This window comes from Cryptomeria japonica, chromosome 8 (assembly GCF_030272615.1).
Source record: "Cryptomeria japonica chromosome 8, Sugi_1.0, whole genome shotgun sequence".
NCBI classification, from domain to species: domain Eukaryota; kingdom Viridiplantae; phylum Streptophyta; class Pinopsida; order Cupressales; family Cupressaceae; genus Cryptomeria; species Cryptomeria japonica.
In genome coordinates, this window is record NC_081412.1 from 123,748,499 (window position 1) to 123,762,274 (window position 13,776).

General features: G+C 38.2%; 1 protein-coding gene across 5 annotated transcripts in view; it reads left to right on the top strand.

Annotated features, from left to right (window-relative positions):
- Positions 1-13,776, top strand: part of LOC131041644 (increased DNA methylation 2) — a 52,577-nt gene that overhangs the window by 7,870 nt on the left and 30,931 nt on the right. Inside the window, exon 2 of one of the 5 annotated variants that reach the window (XM_057974797.2) lies at positions 3,463-3,564. The exons of the other annotated variants lie outside the window; for them this stretch is intronic. The gene's annotated coding sequence lies outside the window, so the exon portion shown is untranslated. The remainder of the gene's footprint in view (positions 1-3,462; positions 3,565-13,776) is intronic. 5 annotated transcript variants of the gene reach the window in all.

A 13,776-nucleotide genomic window follows, 5' to 3' on the forward strand; every position in this document is an offset into this window, starting at 1 on the left:
TGTGGAAGTATTTCGTCTTGGATTTCCTCAATATCCTCCCAATTTGCAGCTAAGTCCTGAATTCTGTTGACCGATGAAGAAGCCGACTCATGTGCTAATACCAAATTTTCCACAAGTATGTTAGGACGTGCCGAAGCATCTGAGGTCCATTCCTTAACTTGCCTGAATGTGCCCTTCATGTCCTCATAATCTTTCATCGACTCCTGTGGAAGAGGCTGCAGAGGGGTAACTGGTATATCATGATTAAGTGGCTTAGTTAGATGGAGAACATATTTTCTCCATTGCTAATTCTCTTCTTCAACCTTCTTTCTTTTTTCCTTTTCCATGGCTAGTCTTGCTTTGAGAGCGTTGCAAGAATCATCAAAATCTTGGATCTCTTGGGTCTGAGTAGGCTTACCCAAATTCATAGTGATGATTTTATAATCCTTAGGAGTGATGTTATCTCGAGTTTTGCCTTTTTTGGGTACAACTACCTGCATTGATCTGAATCCTGCACTATCTCTTTGAATTAAAGAGAATCTCTTGGCTAGTTTGGGCTGTTTTATTTCAACCGGTTTACTCACCATAGCCAGGAATGTTGTTGTGTTCTCCTTTGAAAGAGCTTCCTTAGGAGCCTTAGCCTTCATTCTTTCCCTCAACCAATCTGGAATGGTTGATTGCTCCATAGTATCTTTATCGAATCCACCATCTATTTCTCCAGGTTCAGTAACTATACCATCAAGAAAAACCTTTGGAGGCTCAGATTCTTCAACCTCTGTAGCTCTAGTAAAAACTGGTTCCTTGGCTGGATTTTGGACAGCCTTTCTCATTATCTCTTCAATCGAAGGAGAAGGCGCTCTTACTTCATTATCCTCTATATCTGTGTCCATCTCTTGTTCTTCAATTGTATTTTGGTCAGGCACAACAGATGCGGCACTCAAGGTCGAATGACCTTCATTTGATTCACGTCTTTCCCCAATAATTTTCTTTCCCTTGGCCTTTCCAAAACTTCTAACAGGTTCTTTTCTCTTCCGGGACCCAACACTTTCTGAATTACGAACATTGCCTGAAGAAATACCATGGTTGGAAGACATAGAGTCATCCATTCCCATCAAATCATAAGTCAAGGTAACACCTTTGGACTTTAGCTGCTTTGTCTTCTCAGATCTCCACCACTTGGAGTATTCGACCACTGACTTCATAAGGTCTGCCAAATTTGATCTTTCCCCGTCTGCCCAATCAATCAAGGCAAGTGGCTCATTTCTTATCTTCTTGAAACCCGACTGTTCAAGTTTAGGATTGTCTTCTACTTGATCAGCGAACATGAATACTTCCATTGCTCTCACCATGCTTAGGGGAATTCTCGACCAAAATCTTCTTTTGATTTCGAAACTATTGGCTGCATTAACCCAATAATCCTCCAAATCAGTTTTGTGTTCAAATACAATTCCTTCAACCTTTTTCATCTTACAGAATGGATCAAAGTTCCTTCTTGCCTTGTATTGGTAGAAGGGATACCATGCCAACTCTTTCTCCATAGTGGCAGCAACTTGTGATGATGGACATGTCTCCAATCCATTTCCAATAGTGAGAGAAGATGTTCCTCCCTTCTTTTGCTTCTCTCTCTGAATTGTCATGAAGCTCTCCAATTGCCTCACAACTTCCAACAACACAACTTGGTTGGTGGGATAAATTGGGAGCTTGTAGGGAGATCCAGAAAATCCCTGAATTCTGATATAGGTGAATCTTGGGTATTGGATATACCAATACCCGAATCTGCTTATGAGGTCCTTAGACTCTTGAGAGACTCTTTGATGTAATCCACCTTGCAGTGTTCGCGTGATTTGCATAAAAAATGCATCATTCACCTTCTTGAAATGTAATTTTTCTTCCATATGCAGCTGGGGGTAACAATTGTAAACAGGAAACTGGTTCTCCTTGTTTCCCACCTCTCCTCTGTAGGTGAGGCCTCTGTATCTATAAGTTCTAGCAAGGGAATAGAACAAATATGAACTCATGTAGAAGATTCTATCTCCCTCCAAATTTCTCAGCTGGCCATCCAAGTTGTTGCTTATTATATTAGCTGTCCATTATTATCTCATTTATGAAGTAATACATCCAAGGCTCAAATGGAGCGCCTTGGGGATTACCCATTATTTGGTTCAATAGGACAATCATGTCTCCAATATCTTCTTTAAAATATGCTCTCACCAAGTTCTTTTTTGACAGCTTAGAGGCACCCTTTCTTGGTTTGTCCAGCCATGAATGATTGATGATGGCCTCGTACTCCTCCATGTGGTCTTGATACATTTGATTGGCCTCATCCTTGGTCACATATACAACATTATGTTATTTTGGAATTCTAAAGGCTTCCCTTATGTCTACATCACTGATATTGGCCAACACTCTTATGTCTGGTGCTATAACATTTCTACTGTCAGGGTTATGGTGCCTAGCACACTCAACTACCAACTCTGTGCACTGCATAGTAGGGAGAAAGCCGACAGTATGCACGATGCCACTCCTCATCATCTTACGTGCGGTCACAGTAGGCACAAGGTTGTCCAAGCCAAACATCCTTTTCTTAAACTCCCTCAGATTGATATGTCCGAGGTTGGTATCATTGACATTCTTCCATTTCGAGTTCATCCTTGATTCAAGAGGAGCATCCTTGTCTACTTGGAACTTCATCGTGACTGAAATCTGCGAAAACACATGAAGCCTAAGTTAGAAATCATAATTTCAACTTTAAATTTGAGGTTTTGAATGACTAAGTGGTTGAAGTTGTTTACTTCATTTTTCATACTTAGTCATTAAAATGGAGTTTTCACATGTAGGAATTTCGAAAATGATATTAAAACTCCACACTCTAAGGTATGGATATTCAGTCTTAATATGATCCTTCTTACTGAAAATTTGAATGAATTTGCCCACAAAATGAAATTTCACCTCCAATCAATTGAGTTGAATGAGAGAAACGGATAGAAAGAACTCAGAATCAGATTTAAAAACTCAGAAAATTAGATAAATTTGCTCCCTATAATTCTGATTTCTTCGAAATCTGCATGTAAACTTGGGGTAAATGGTTGAAAATCTCAAACTTATACTTGGAATCACCTTTAAAATCTTCTTTCAACCTGCAAAACTCTTAAAATTTCTCTCAAAATGTTCTTTACCTGCAGAAAACCTCTCTTAATTGCACTCAACTTGCTTCAAGAAATTTGAACCTCATGTGTAAAAATGAGAGAATGAATGAAATATTTGTATGAGGGTTCGATTTTATAATTAGAAACTAAGAAAATCTTTTCAAAATTTGTTTCTAATCCTTACCCTGAATCTGCAAAGAATGTTTCTAATTTGGTCTTTAGTTTGCAAATCAAACTCAATCTTCTATATTCTTCTTTCAAAACTTTCCAAATCTGCACTCAGTTCAAACTTGGATGATAGATTCTGCTGACATCATCTTCTTGTCTTCCATTTTAGCAAGTATCTTACTTGGGCGGACTTATTTCAAGTTGGGGAACTAAACAAGGCACCACACTCCAGCATAGGGCGGACTTTAGAAGATTGGTGGAACAAGACAAGGTATCATACTTCATATTCATACATACTTAACCAAAATCTGATCATTTCATCTTGAACTCGAACTCCTCTTCAGCTTAACACCTCATCTTCAAACCCGATCTTACCATGATCTGATCATTTTCAAGGCATACTTTGGAGTTTGTTTGATCTTTCATCAGTGATGCGGACTTCAACCAACTCATGACACTACACTTGTTCATCTTTTAGGGCGGAGTTTAGAGAGTTTGTGGCACCACACAATCATCTTCATCAATACTTCCAAGGGCGGACTTTATGAAGTTCATGGAACAGCTCTTTCAAACATAGGGCAGAGTTTTTTGGTACTCATGGAACAAGTCTTAGCACTTCATCAAGTAGGGCGGATTTCCATGAGTTTGTGTATCATCATGTTAACTTTGCAACCATTACTAGGGCGGACTTTGAGAAACTCATGACCATGCTTCCTTCACCCTTGGGCGGACTTTACTTTCAATGCAAACTAGTCCTAGGCGGACTTTCCTTGCCTTATGCACTTGGTTTTTGTAGGAGGGCAGACTTTGTTAAGTTCTCACACCACACACCATCTCCTTAGGCGGACTTTGTGAGACTTATGCACTTTTTACTTGCTTCTTTCAACCTTAGGGCGCACTTTGAGAAACCTTAAACTCTCATTGCAAAGCGGACCTTTGATCCATGGTCTTAGGAGGGCGGACTTTTTGCTTCCTTGCACCATGGCTATGACCTCCAAACACTTAGAAACTTCCTTCACTTTGACAAGGCGGACTTTTTGGAGTTAGGCACCCTTTCCCATCACCTTAGGCGAACTTTTTGGAGTTAGGCACCCTTTCTCATCACCTTAGGCGGACTTTCTTGCCTCCTTGAACCTTCTTCATGGGCAGAGTTGCTTGGGTGGACTTTGAGAGTTTTGGAAACCTTGGAGGGCGGACTTAACTAGCTCATGCTCCAATGCTATCAAGAGTAGGGCGGACTTTGAGAGTCTCCATCTCCATAGGGTGGACTTTATCTCTCCTCCATGGCGGACTTTGTTGACTTCCTTGCACCTTCTCCATCATCCATAGGGCAGACTTTATCTCTCCTCCATGACGGACTTTGGAAGATTGAGAACCTTTCATTTGCAGCAGGGCGGACTTTGAGAAGGTCATGACCACGCTTCCCTTCCATGAGGGTGGACTTTGTGAAGCTCTTGACATGATTAGCCAGACCTAGAGAGATACTTGGAAAACTTCAAAATTTGATAACTTATTCAATTTTAGCTAGATTAACATGATATTTGAAACCCATACTCAGGTAACCCATTCGAAGCACCATGACTTGAAAATTTTCGATTGCGATCGATGCAGGCAAGTGGTACCAGTGCAAACCCTAGGTCGCCACTCCGAAAAAGCAAAAAAGCAGACATCCCTAAAAAGTAGGGAAAACTTTCTAAAAATAGCCATCCCGGGGATCAAGCTTGTTGAGACATGGACCAGCTAGGACTCGAACCTAGGACCTTCCATACGCTGCTGGAGTGCTCTACCACTGAGCTACTGGCCCCTCTTGGACTAGTCCATCGTCGGTCCGGGTGTGGCTTATTTCCAACACCAACACCCCCCCTTAAGCCACACCTCTCGTGTGCTTGGGGCTCCTAGCCTGGACCTGGCTCTGATACCATGTTGAGACATGGACCGGCTAGGACTCGAACCTAGGACCTTCCATACGCTGCTGGAGTGCTCTACCACTGAGCTACTGGCCCCCCTTGGACCAATCCATCGTCGGTCTGGGTGTGGCTTATTTCCAACACCAACAAAGCTAAAAATGCCAAAAACGAAACTTCCTAAAAAATAGGAAAAAAGCAAAAAAAGCAAACTTTCCAAAAATAGAAAGTTGTATGAATTCGCTCAAATCAATTGCGTTCTTTGTCCTTTGGCGTTTCTGGGTACTTTGACGGTGTCTAGACTCTGTTATCACTTGGCTTGCAAAAACTGACTTTCAATCCTTAAGACTCAAACCGTTCAAAACTTGACAAAACTGAAGCAGAAGGCCATGGGACACTAACAAAACCCTAGAAAGCAGGAGAGGAGAGGGTCCCCATTCTCAATGGGGTGATGTGTGAAAAAGGTCACAACGGTTCCTTAAATGAGAAAATGATAAATGATGCCATGGAAGCACCTCAAGGCTTTGAGAGTCGACCATCCAACAAACCAAGAAACACATTAATTGATAGGTCTACGAGTGGACCAAATATGGTTGGCATAAAAAGATTAGACAAGCTATGGTTCTTTGCTTGGGTACGTCCTAGGTTCGCCTAGAGTATTGAAGCCGAACCCATTGCACACCCGGGCCCCCAAGGTAGTACCCTAGGTGAACTTGGGGCTGCACTTAGTCTAGACTCGGACTCGAGACGAACCCACACCTGCCCCTAGCCTCTAACCCCTGTACTTGGTAACAAAGCATTTCTGGTAAAAAGTACTTGAAAATCCAAAATCCCATCATACAAGGGGCTGCCCCTCTCAAACGCACAGGAGAATTGTTAAATTTGTAACAATTTATCCATTTGTTGATAAAATTTGTCACTACCTATTAGGTGAGTTAGATAGTTTAAATGTAGTGACAAAAACTATTTACCAATATATTGCTAATTGCTTACAAATATATTGCTCATATGAGCATCAACATGAGACCAATGCAAGCTTTTGCAAGCGCAACAATGAGACTAATACTAGCTCCTTTCAAGTAGACACACTAGAAACCACTTATGGAATGCAAAGAGTCACAACTTAGAAATCCACTTATTTAGAAACCGCTTGCACAATAAAAGCCAACTATGGAAGATCAAGAGTTACAAGTTACAACATAGAATTCCAAATTAGATGTCCCTTTGGGATTTGAACTTGGGTCCCCACAATGAGAACTCAATGCTTCAACCGATTATTGTCAATCCCTTGGACTTCTATTGATCATCATTAGTATTTTAGATATAAAAAAATAATATTTTACATTGTAAATTTTTGTGTGGTTTATTGCCAAAAATATCATAATTTTAGAAGTGGATTAAAATATTGTAAGTCTAGATGGCTATTCTACCACGACATGAAGAATCACTTTCATTTCTAGCATTTTTATTTCTAATGATAATATGTGCGGTTCTCTACCAGATTCAATATTTGTATTTAATTTGTAAAGCTCATTGCTAGAAATTATTACATTAATTCTAGGTTTTTTGTATTAGTTTCTATATAGAGTTGTGTGACTTGCAATAAACAAGATTTTTCCTATAATAATTAGATAACCCCTTTCATTGTATGCTCTCACATTGCCCACATTGAGATCTTGATGATCAAAAGGTGTTAAGATTCTTGCATGTCCATAGTGAAATTGCAAAATTTAAGAAAATTTCAGTTCAAAACATTAGTTTGGAATTAGAGTCATGATCTTGTTAGCATATATGCAAGATAATCATTTGATATAGAGGATCACACACGTGTTTTAGTGACAAAAATCAAACATTATCAAAGGGAAAGAAGAAGAGCTTAGTCTCCTAATCCTTTTAACATAGAAGCAGTTTCCATTTGTAGAGTTTGAGATAAGAGGATATCGATATGAAAGAGAAATTAGAATTCTTAATGAAGGTTACAACTTAGTGCCATCATACAAGATCAACAACAATTGACAATATTATTGATAGATGATGCAAACATTTCATAACATGAATATTTCCAGAGCAAATCAGAAGGAGAATGGTGAAGTACAACGACAAATAACAATAATAACCACACCAGATTGGTGATCGATTTTGCAGCCAGATCGCTCTCCAACCCAAGTTCTTGATGTTGATTTTAAGCAATCAGATGTTAATTTAAGCAATTAGGTTATAATCAGACTGTGAATAAACAGTAACAGCAATGAAACACAAGACACAAGACACAAGACACCAATACCCTAGGAAAACCTCCCTCTTGGAGGTGAAAAACCCAGCCTTAAATATGATATGTATTATCTCAAATGTAGGCAATTACAATATAGCGAACTTATCTCAGATCGCTGTCCAAACAGCAAGTTGACAGAGCAATGAAGAATGCAGCTCTAATCAGCAGATGACTAAAGGAGATCAGCAGCAGATGTCTGAGATAGGCTGGAGCAGAATCGCACAATGAGAGCCTTCAAGTTCGCACAAGGAGAGCCTTCAACTTCACCTAACAATATCCTCAAATAATTTCGCACAAGTAAGGAGAGTTCGCTGATATAGAAGAGCAGATTATATCCGTAGTATATGATTGTAGAATGACTTCATTTGTTGATAGTTTTATATCAACCTTTTGGCGCCAATTATCCTCAAGTTGGCTTGCATGTTTATTGAATTATGTTATATTGTCATTGTAATTGCCTTCCACGTTACATTTGGGTCCAGCCCAATAACACATTTAATTGAGAGATAATACACATGAATTTTAATTGTCATTGACAACATTAAAATTCAATGATCAGGTATCCGAGCTAGCTATTATTTTCAACACTTGACAAGAGAAGTAGGACCTGAGGGAGGAGGGCAACATAATCAAAATAATTGAGACAACTTTGTGGATTCTTTAGATGAGTACCAATCTTTGGGAGAGGAGTTTCATGCAGCCACATCTCTATTGAAATTTTGCAACTTGAAAATAAAAATTTGGTTTAGAAGAAAGAGAAACACAAACTATAACAATTGAGATTTGCAATGACGGTTAGGTAAGTTGTCATTCCACCTGTAATGGTACAAACATGTGTATAAGCTGTGCATGGATCTAGAGATGGACACATATTTTCCTCTAAACCTATGTTATCCCAAGTTTGTAGGATGAGGATGGTAGGGGACAAGGAGATGGGGATAGGAGGGAGCCATTTTTTGGGGATGGCTATTCAAAAAATAGGGAAAATTTAAAAAATATAGAAAATTTCAAATATTCATATGATAGCATTGATAAGGCAATCATCATATACATCATAGAACCTTAAAATATAATTTTAGAGTTTTTCACATTAACATACAAAGGTATGACATAAATTTATAGTCTAATTGTAGCATGGCACGTTCAAGTGAGGCATTCTCTTGAGGATCACCATATGCAATCTATAGAAAATTGGAAATCAATTGAACAAAGCTTGTAACAATATTTGATAACGAAATGTAGAAGTATAACTTTAACAAAACTATATCCATGCTCTGCCAAAGATAAACATAGACACTTTGAATAGTTAGCAGTTAGCACTTACCCATGTTTCTATTAGAAATTGTTGGAACTTGGATTTGTGATAAAGTGTGAAAGTAATACCACATAAATTCAGACACATCTAGCCAAAAACATGTACATTCATATATACTTGCTCACTTCTTCCAACATCCTAGCAGCACTGATTGATGCATTGGCTCCACTTTGTGACAAGTAATGCACATGTGCATGTAGGGTAGACGACATAGTTTAGAATGAACAGACAAACATAATTTTTTTTACCAATATGCAAAACTTTGACTCATCATATGAGAATCCATGGTGCCTATAAAAGTGCCAAACTACCCACACCATTGGGCAAAAGATGGGAAAGGCCCAAAAATATCAGATTGTGTTTTTTTAGAATTGAACATATTGTCGTTGTGTTTTAGCCATCCTCAGGACGGGGACATCCAAGGGTCCCCTTTCTATCTTGAGGATGGCTAGCTATCCTTAGGATGATCAAGGTACGTCTTGGCGTCCCCTGTTCGTCCTGAGAATGGGTAGCTATCTTTAGGTTTTTCTTGTGTATGCTCAAATGTTTTTAGTAGATTTTTGGGGATGATAGGGGAGGTTTTTGATCCGTCCCTGCATCCTCAGAACAACCCCAATTTTGTCAGGGACACATCCCTAGGTAACATAGCTCTAATTCCTATGTTTGAAGGAGAGACAATCAAATATGCTACACTTCATTTGTAGGGTGTGGCACATGAATGGTGGTACCACATAACAATCACTCAAGGCCATAGTTTGATTGATACTTATGTTGAGCCTAGTGGAAGGATTATTGATAGATTTGATCGAAAGGACCATGAGGTTCATTTAAGGGAATTGGCCTAGTTGAAGTAGTATTGTTCAACGTGCAATTATGTGACAAAGTTCTAGGAACTATTTGTTATGGTTTTAGATGTCTTCGAAAGGGGGCTTATTGTTTTATTTATTGAAGGTTTGACTAAGCCCCTTAAGGGTTGGGTAAAAGCCTTTGATCTTTTTTCATTGCAAGATGCAATCACAAGAGCTATAAACATGGAGTCCTTTGTTCCTTCATTCCTAAGGTACCTCAAGTAAAGTAGCATAAGAAGCCTTTTTAGAAAGAATGGCTGGAGAAATAAACAAAGAAGTAAAATATGAGCTTTGAAGGAAAAAGTTAAGCTTTTCTTGTGAGAAACAGTAGGTGCTAGACAACATATGTTTGCCAAATCTTGGAGTGCTCCTAATCCTTCTTCTATTCCCCCTCCATCCTCCTTTTTTGCCTCCCTGCCTTTTGTTGAGGGCCTCTCCAACAAACTTGCCAAGATTCTTAAAAAAAGAGGCCTTCGTTGTTCCTTAAAACCCTTCAAAACTCTTAGGAATCACATACCTCCTACCAAAGACCCCAAAGACTTTCTTCTCAACTCGAGTGTCTATAAAGTCACTTGTTCTTGTGGCATTCCTTATATTGGTGATTCTGGTCGCTCTATTAGTACTAGAATTAAAGAACATTGGGCTGACATTAGACATGGGGGGATCCTTAAATCTGCCCTTATTGAGCACTCTTCCAAGACAACTACTTTAGAAGACACCCAAATTGTTGCAGTTGAAGACAACTACTTTAGAAGGAAGCTCAAAGAGGCCATTGAAATCCACAATCACTCCTCCAACCTTAATTGAGACGGGGCTTGGAATTTAAGCTTCTCTTGGCTCCTTCTTATAAACCATCTTATGAAACCAAGTTCTCCCCCTCCCCGAGGTTTCATTTCTCTCCTCTTGTCATCACCTTGCCCTTCCCCTTAATCGTCATGCCTTTTGGGTCAACCTTTTTCTTGTACCTTTTCTTTCTCCTCATCCTTCTTCTTCTCCTTTCCTTGTCACTTTTCTTTCCTTTTGCTTCTTGTTCTTCTTGTCTAGACTGTTGTCCTCCCATTGCTTCATTTTTAGCTTTATTTTTTGTCTTTCTTTATGTTTGGTCTTTTCTTTTTTCCTCTTTTGATTTTGTTTTTTAGGTTCTATTTTCTTTAGCTTTGTATTTCTTTTACTTTGTTGGTTTCCCTTGCCTTTTTGGTGTGTTTACTAGATGTGTGTGGTTTCTCCTTTGTGTATTTTCTCTTTCTTTTTCGTTGTTTTCATTTTGTTTCTTTTCGTCCTTCATTTGTTGGGTTCATTCCCCTCTTATTTTAGGTCCCTTTTGGTTTTCTCATGTTATTTTTATTCTCCCTTGCTTTATTTTGTTCTTCTTGGACATGTTACTTTTTGTTCATTTTCTTCTTTTTATTAATTTGTTCTAATTTCTTTTCCTTTTTTTTTTCCTTTCTTTAGTGTATCTCTTTACGCGTGTGCACACACACGAATATATACATACGTCTATATATATGTATACATACGTCTATATATATGTATATATACGTATATATATACATATATACACATACATATATATACATGTATGTATGTATATACATATACATATACATAGACATATATACATACATATACATATATACATATACATCTATACATATACATGTATATATACATATACATGTATATATACATATACATATATACATATACATGTATATGTATATATGTATACATATGTATGTATGTATGTATATATACATATACATATACATATATATACATATATATACATATACATCTATACATCTATACATCTATACATATACATATATACATGTATATGTATATATGTATACATATATATGTATACATATGTATGTATGTATGTATATATATATGTATATATATACATATATATGTATATATATACATATATATGTATATATATACATATATATGTATGTGCATATATGTGTGTGTGTGTGAGATACATATACTTTGTTAATGGATATAGTTTTCTTAGTTTTCTTTATATTTTCTTTATTTACATCTTTTTCCTCCTCCTTTGTCTTTGTGTTTTACTTATTTTGTTTGTTTGTTATGTGCATATATTTTCTTATTTGTTTTATTGTTGTTCCTCCTTTTTGATTTTTGTGCCTTTGTCATCAAACCCTCTTCTTTTCCTCCTATCTATTTAATCCTCTAGGTCTGCTAATATCCTTAATTTCTGCTCTCTTGCTCTCTCGCTCTCTTGCCCTAATGATGGATCATAGTGTTTGATCCGAAATGTTGGCAACAAAAAAATCTACACGGTCAAATCCAAAAGAGTAACAATCAAACACATATGTCTTGGTCATGGGCAAGTCTACCATATTGAAGTTGATTTAGTTGAAGAATCTGGATGGGAAGAATTTGAGAGAAAGTGAGAAAGATGAAGCGAAGTCTAAACCTAAGAGGCATGATGAAGAAGTGGTTTTAGGAGGAACCTCTATCACATTATATGGTACTCCCAAATACTATCCTTCCAAAGTTTGAGGAGTCCTACATGGGCAAAGAGTCACAATGCTGATTGATAGTGGGGCAACCCACAATTTTATTGATAAAGGTTAGGTGGCCAAGATAGATTTCGAGACACAATACTTCAAAGGGTTTAATGTGATGGTTGCTGAAGGATTCACCATGCCTCACATGAAGACAATTTCCCAATTGAACTTCACCTTGGGAAATCACAAAGTGATAGATGACTTCTATGATGTTGGCTGATACTTATGTAGCATTAGGAGTTCAATGGTTACATTCCCTTGGGAAATGAATTTACAAACCATGAAACTCAAGCTTCAAGTAGATTGGAAGAATGTAGTGCTTTGAGGAATGTCAAATGGAGCTCCTCAAGTAGTTTTTGCTAAAAGAATGGAGAAAATTTTCTGCCATGGGCGGGCTACTTGGGCTGCCCAATGTTTGATAGCTCCACCTCATATGTCTTATCATGTGGATATCCAATCTCTTTTGGATAAGCATAACAATTATTTTAGTACCTGTTGTGATCTTTTCACACATCGCCCCATCAAAATGGGGACCCCTCTTTTCTGCTTAGGTCCTAGTCTCTTGGTCTAATATCTCCCTCTCGTAGGTAAAATGAGTGAGTTTGTAACGTCTAGGTGTCATGAGAATCAAGTCTATCATGAGTTCAGCTGAAGAGTGTGAAAGACTACTAGTTAGTCATACTTTAAGTGCTTGAGGTTGAGGGCGAAATTTCAAGTGCTCCTCTTGAGGAGCGAAATTCACTTCGAATGCCCTTAATTGAGAGTGAAGTTTGTTCCATGAGCCTTATCTTGCAAGTTTGAATGGAAAGAGTGAAACAAGGTGAGTGAGCAAACACTAAGTGTTCAATCCACTTCATGTGTGTAGCATTTGGCGTGAAATTCTTCCTGACACTTCATAGTGAACATAGCATCACGCATCAAAGATGAGAGAGTGAGTGAAAGTGAGCAAAGGTGAGTCAGAGTTCCGATTCGATATTCACTTCGTCTCGAGGTAGGAGAGTGAACTTCATGAATTAAGGTAGAGGAGTGAACTTCAGGTCTTGAGGATGGAGAGCGAATTTCCCCTAGGAGCCTTGTTTGAGTGTGTGTTTGAGCGTGAATTTGAGCGTTTGAATGAGGATGACTTAAAAACCCTAAGGATTGAGTTGATGCAACAATGAAACAATTGGAGGAAAGTTTGTTTTAGTTTGAAATTCACTTCGTGTACAAGCCTAGGAGAGCAAACTTCATGTTCAAGCATACAAGAGCGAACTTCATGAATTCAAGGAGGGGAGCGAACTTCATGAATTCAAGGAGGGGAGCGAACTTCATCTTCAAGCACAAAAGAGCGAACTTCATCTTCAAGCATAGAGGAGCGAACTTCATGAATTGAGAGAGGGGAGCGACCTTCATGTTCAGGCCTAGGGGAGCGAATTTCTTTGATATTCCAATGCACTTTAAAGATTAATCAAACATTACTTTGGCGCCCCTAAGCAAAATTCAAATTTGAATGGAAAGAGGTAAGTCGGCCAGCATGGAAAGGTAATTTGTTATTTTATTTTTATCAAAACAAGTCGGCCTTCATAGGAAAAGACACAACCTTTCACCTTTCATTGCATATAAGA